Genomic DNA, 7,310 nt, shown 5'->3' with positions numbered 1-7,310 from the left:
CATTAAACTATCTAAATACCTATTTACATTTCTGTAGTCTAGTTTGTATTACAATGATAGATAAGTAAAATGTTTAAAATCCTTGAATGTTTGGAATAGCTAAAGTTTGTTTACATTCAGTTAAATACCTATCCAAATCAAATATAGTTGGTTGGTGGTAGAAGTTTTAGACTAGGTCAATAAAAACGAAAAAAGTGCAGAGTAAATAAATTACTTGTTCAGTCGAAGTAAGGGCTTAACCATTGTTTGACAGTTCTTGCATAATAAAACAATGAGGTCGATTGTCATATTTACTTGTAGGTGGATGGAAACAGCCTTTGATGAACATAGGCGTACAGAATTTCTTGTACACATACAATGTCATAAACATTTTAGCACAAATACACAGACATGGCTAATGAGTTATTTATCAACCAACAAAACAGGTAAATAGATGATGTTATTAAATATACATTATAAACTACTTAATTAAGAGAACATTATTATTGAAAACAAAGTTTCGCTCGCCGCTTTGATTGTAATTAATAGTAACTAATTTTTTTTGACAAAAAAACATTTTTAATACACATTTTATTGCTTATTTCAAATGTAATATTGATATACTCGTACGATAGAAATCTTATAAGTATTATAAACGTCAAAGTTTGTATGTGTATGTTATGTTTGTTCTCCTACACGCTTAAGCGGCTAGACGGATTTGGATGAAAACAGCTAGACGTCTGGAATATCACATAGGCTACTTTTTATCCTCATATTCCCACGGAATCGGAATTTGGGACGTGAAAATTGAGCGCTAGAGTTTTTTTCTGCAACGTTGATGAAATCTGCGATGTAATTTTCGGGCATTCTTATGAGGTTAGGCAAAATCCCGAACTTTCAATTCAACTGCCTGATCTAATGCTTTACGTACGTGCGAAACCGCGACAGACAAAAATTCAATTTTAATACAACCATTTGCTTATTTCAAATAGGTATAAGTTGCGATACAAATGCAACAGTAAAAAATAGGGGAATTGTATTGAAATTGTACATTGTTTGATATAAGTAATATACGCGTCTTTATTCAGTACTTATTCTAGTTTTTATAGGATTGTGGAGTCACACGGTTCGTCACGCAACATCTGACATAATATGTCTTCAACGCAGCTATGTGCATTGTTAACACGACTGTCTGTCTTTGTTTCCGGTTTCCACTTAGTATATAAGACTTTATCTATCTTGCCGACTGTCAGATCCAACAAACATATAGGTAGATGCCCAGCAACGCACATGCGTTATATTAGCTTAGCTCCAAAACTTTGACAGTAGCACTACAAGAAAGTCATGAAAAAACACATACCTACAGGGGTAGAGCACACGAAACGTTACCGCTTCGGAGCCACTTTTAGCAATTTTAGGTTTAGTTTGACAAAAACGGTACAATAGTGACAGGTTGCTAGCCTGTCGCCTACGATATACCTTAACCTATATTCCTTTTCGCCTCTTACGACATCCACGGAAGAAATTGAGAGGAGAGGTATTATTCTAACCCGACATTACGCGGGTTGGACTGATTTATTGGCTATTAATCCCAACATTCCCACCAGATTGGGATAAAATCGCATAAGTAATTTCAACCGCTAGAGATTTAAAATTTGCTGCGCTTAGGTACTTTTTACGCAACTTTAATGAAATTCACGGTTTTGTGAATTCCCATGGGAATTTTTGACGGCATTTCTATTCAACTGTTAGACTGCTGAGTGCGAAGTCGCAAAGCTATATAGATAGCAAATAAATGAAGAGCTTATGTTTTAGATTGCCAATTTTGACTTTTTACCCAACTTCAAGGAGAGTTAATGTTTTTACTTTATTATTGTGGGTCAAATCTTGTAATCAGAATCTAAACCACTTCCAGAGTTGGATTGACTTGGAATTTGGTATACATACCTAATATGTGGACGACTGTGCAAGTACAGTCAGCAAAAAAGGGTGTTTTAAAAAATACTTTAACAAATACTTATTAAGTACATCAGTATATTTTTCGTCGAGTATATTTCATAGCATTCTTTACTCGTAGGTACTTTCTTTATAACTTAATTTACGCTGTAGTTCTGCCATCGAAAGTGACCATTAATTACTGGAGTAATTGTTTAAATGCAAGCTACAGCATTTAATGTATGCTATAGTATTTAATTTTATACAATTAGTGCTACATTTACTACGATAACATACATTAGGCAGTTTACATTCGTTTGTTGACCGACACCTACATATTATTATAGCTAATTATAAGGAAATACAACATATGTACTTTTGAAACAACACATACCTACATAATGTTTACTATCGTAATTTGCTACAATCAAAATGAAAACGTTTATTCTACATATAAATAAGTGAACGAACGACTGTAACCATAACGTGTATTTTTTGATACTACACGTATAGTGTATTTCCACCAGGAAAAGTCTTATCTAATTAGGAATACGACGAAACTGGAAGCGTTAATCAATTATTGTATTAAATAAAAAAGGGTAACCTTACTGTGTCATATATCAAATGAAAGGGCTCGTTATGAGCATCTTAGATGTTTTTTTGTTATTATTGTAAAATAAACAGTTTCGATTTTATTCATGAAAGAAGACGAAAATTGAACATCCCTTCCCCTGATCTCCGAAACTACCGAGCCTAAAATTTTGAAAAAATACAAAATTTACCATGCTTGTAGATAACAAGGAAACCTATAAAAAATCTATCAATTGAAAATAAAGTGCTAGTAGTAGTTAACTCGCGTCTTACTGTGTGAGGATTTCAAATGTGATATTTTGTATTAATTTAAAAAGCACCGTAAAAATATTTATAAAAAAAATAGAGAAAAACATTTGACTTTGGTATTGTACGGAAACCTCTCCGCGCGAGTTAAACTCGCACTCGTTTTTCTTCGTTGTTGTCAGGAATAAAAGTTTTCTTTTATTCTTTATTTTATTGGTTATACATTGATGCTTAGCGACAAATGACTATGAATGAATGCAAGGATATGATAGTGTCGCATAAAGGTAGGTACTTAACACATGAAATATATGACAGCAGCATTCACAAGACAAGTACAATGGTCACATTAAATGTTAAAACATAACATTCTAATAACTTAAACATTATGCGACCGAAGCTATTAAACATAGTTTCATGCTAGCCAACATTATAGAATGACAAATCAATATCATAACATAATCCATAACACATTTATTCCATCGCGTGTACCAGGCAATCATAACCGTGAAGCGGCCGTTGACCCCCGAACGTGGATGGCGAAGACAAATCGCAGCGCACACCGCTGCCAACTTTTGGGCCCCTGGTACTACAAACTATTGAATACCTATATGTTTGTAACGAGTATGTAGTGTAGACACAGGTTTTGCCGCGGTGCACATAAAAAATCAAAGTGACAAGTGTGGGTAACAGTAAGACAAGTTTATATGATACTAATTTAACTGGGTTATTTGCGGGGTTAAGCGTTCGTCCCCAGTTTCGATAATAATTAAGAGACAAGTTTTTATCCGATTTTTTTTCACTACTCTCTTCATAAATCTAACTAGAGTGCTAGGACTGCTAGGACAATGATCAAGAACATTACTAAAATAAATTCGTGCAAAATTAAAGCAGAGGCGGCTTACCAACGCCTAAATCGGTTAGATTAACAAGTGTCAAAATTAACTTACAATAAAATAAGTTATACTGCCCTACTAAGTCAAAAGGCGCTATCTCAAAAAAAAAACACTTTTGAGTTATAAAAACTATTGTGTAGCTTAAAACATTCTGCATCACATCACATGGTGTAAATGACAGAAAAGCGTTTTTTTTTTAGATAAGCCTTTCAGCTTAGGAGGGCAGTATATATATTTTTTTTATTCGACTGGATGGCAAAAGAGCAAGTGGGTCTCCTAATGGTAAGAGATCACCACCGCCCATAAACATCTGCAACACCAGACACACATATACACACAGACACATTAAACAGTAACGTGACTGAATGAATGGCTAACGCACTGAAAGCTAAACGATTGTCTAGTACTGTACGAGTGTCTAGAGAGATACTTGCAATTTAGCACACATTTACTTCATAAGTACCTACCTATCATAGACATAAACTAAAAACAAATAGATATTCAAACGAGATTGGGAAGTATTCTTTTTTTAAACTTGCCCGGAGGCAATGCCGTAAGGACGAGCCAGTATCTGTACATAATCTATAACAACGTCATGTGACTCACCCGATAAAACTGCAACACATTCTTGAGGCATTATAAAAACCCTTTTATCTTAAGAGTTATGGTCATTTTTGACTAACTCCTCACTGATGCTTAAAATGTTAACAACATTACAACTACATAATACTTAAGCTCTCGTGACATATATTTGATAAAGTTACTAAATTACCAGTTCAACTAACGATTATAAGATAGGAACGGTTCGACTAGTTTCGATCTTTCCGGAAAATAGTTTTCATAGTTTTCATAGGTGAGCACCACCGTCGTGAACGCACTCACCTATGAAAAAGATCCTCCCATAATCGCGAGTTGAACCGTGTAATTTTGTAATTTTAACACATACATAATCAAAACATTTTAAACGAGCATCGATATCGTCATTCGTAATCGATTATCAAAGCTCGATGCGCGATGACGTCATTGCGCGGGCGCAGCCGGTTTGTAGTTCAAGATCAGGAAGCTGGAGGTCAGAGGAAAAATGCAAATGGCCGCCATGCCTTATTCATTATGGATTGAGCCACTATAAATTTTATACGAGCTACTGTTCGGTGATGATCGATTAGTTTGTTTATTTTGAATGAAAGTGATAGAGTTCAGGTTTTCGAGGGATTTTCAAATAAGGGACAATGATGAATTGAATAGGTATAAAAAAGTAAGAGTAATTTAAAAAAAAGGAGTAAGATGAACACATCTTCATTCACTCTAACTACGATTATTTATGGTTAAAACTTGACATGCTTAATTAAACTTCGTTCTAAGGGCCATGTTCAGACGGAATGCAACGTAACTACCAACTGCCGACTGCCCATACATTTCAATTGCAGTCAGAGAGCAGATGTGCCGACTGCAATCGAACTGCAACGAAAATTTATGGGCAGTCGGCAGTTGCGGGTACGTTGCAGTTGGAATTGGAATGCAGTTTCTATACTGGCTCATATCTGACAGAAGGACCGAAAGTTCTCTTGTAGGTAGCGATCTTCTGTTGAGGATTAGTAAAGAAACGGGCCAGCATGACGAGTTTTTTTGGGAAAACAGTGTGGTGGTTCCTCTCTGCCTTCCAAATCGCAAAGCTGGATTCCGGAATGAGGGATCACAGAGACGAAATATCGTTAGATGGCGTTAATGTTATGAGGTACGTTTGACGTTTGCCCGTGATTAGTCAAATAACTAAATGAGCCAATCGCAAACAAACTTCAAACGGACCTGACGATAGTAACGCCATCTAGCGATATTTCACCTCTGTCAAAACCCTCATTCGTAGTTAGCACTAGAGAGTAGCCGACATAGCCCGAAGAATTGCGAAACTAAAGTGGCAGTGGGCGGGGCACATTGCTCGCAGGACGGATGGCCGATGGGGCCAGAAGGTTCTCGAATGGCGTCCGCGGACCGGGAGACGAGCTGTCGGTAGGCCTTCAACAAGATGGAGCGACGACTTGGTTAAGATCGCGGGATCGCGGTGGATGCGGAAAGCACAAGACCGGTCTGAGTGAAGAGCCTTGGGGGAGGCCTGTGTCCAGCAGTGGACGTCTTTCGGCTGACATGATGATGATGATGACTAGAGAGTACTACGTTTTTTAAGGCACTCTAGTTTTTGATGATTTAAATTATTTTATATCTCATACTTTTTGATTTTTCTGTGATTGCAATAAAATAATATAGCACTCCATTTTTTTTTCGCGGATGCCAAATTAAAATATCTATGTCACTTGGACAGTTTTATGAATCTAATTATACCTCATATGTTGATAACCGTCCAGCCCTTGAGGCTACAGAAAGAACCAAAGAAATATACATCCATAGGCTCGAAAATCATAACCCTCCTTCGGGCAGCCGGGTAAAAAAGTAGTACTCTGAATGACCGCCCATTAGACGCAACGAACCCCGAGCTTTAAATACACTCCTGGATGCACACAGGATAACCTGGCACTGACATATAACCTCGAGTACAACCTTCGTTAAAGGTCCTATAGTATACAAACAAGTCTATCGTCTAAGGAGCGTCGTGACTCATTTTTGGCGCGTGTCGCTCATGAGTCATCAGCGAACCCTCGTGACGTCACCGAATTAACTACGTTCGCATCATGTACACTCGTATCATCCAATTTTAACATATAACATATAAATATACGGTCTGATGAGTCATTTTGGTTACCTATTTCTGATTTAAATCTTTCCAAATTTTTTTTACCACAAAAAGTTTTCTAAGGGAATTTTAAACACTACTTACGGCAGATCCTTGTTCTTAATCTTATCGAAGATAAGTTTATCCATCCACTTACGATACCGATAGCGAAAATACGTTATGAAACCTATCAATGTTTTAAGTTATACAATTGTAGTATACAATTCATGAGGGAATCCGGTTCAACGGACCATTTTGACCCATATCTGCGTCAAAAGCACAATTCAGTAAAAAATTACTGTACATCTGTGGTGTATCTTTGGAGTCTATCTTGATGTTGTTTCATTAATGTCAACATCAATGCATGACCATCGGCAAGACACCCCGACTGACTTCGTCTAATTAAATGCGAAGGAGTCACATCAAGTTATTATCTTATAATTGTAACGGTTTAAACTATTTTAAACTTTCGCAATTCCACTCAACATTACCTGGAACTTAACTGTATAAGTCTGGAATAATAATAATAAAAACAGTATTTTTTTTAACAATAACAATTATATCTTATATTGTAAAAACCTGAACTAAGAATGTAAATAAATTAAGCGAATCTAATACCTTTAAACGAGCAATTCTTGTATATATGTATTGTATATAAATTTCGGGGATTTCGGAAACGGCTCCAACGATTTCGATAAAATTTGGTATTTAGGGGATTTCGGAGATGAAAAATCGATCTAGCTTGGTCTTATCTCTGGGAAAACGCTTGGTATCGTATCCAGTCTTACCCCCAACGGAGCTCGGTCACCCTGATATTAACAATAATAATAAATCGACTAACACGTGATTGTAAGACTAATACTAACAATGAATATGGTTTCTTGTGATCACGGCCGCTGCAACGTGGTCAAAACGTCGAAGTAATTTCATCAATGTAGATA

Source organism: Choristoneura fumiferana, chromosome 17 (assembly GCF_025370935.1).
Source record: "Choristoneura fumiferana chromosome 17, NRCan_CFum_1, whole genome shotgun sequence".
In the NCBI taxonomy this organism is placed as follows: domain Eukaryota; kingdom Metazoa; phylum Arthropoda; class Insecta; order Lepidoptera; family Tortricidae; genus Choristoneura; species Choristoneura fumiferana.
Note: the sequence above shows the minus strand (reverse complement) of the source record.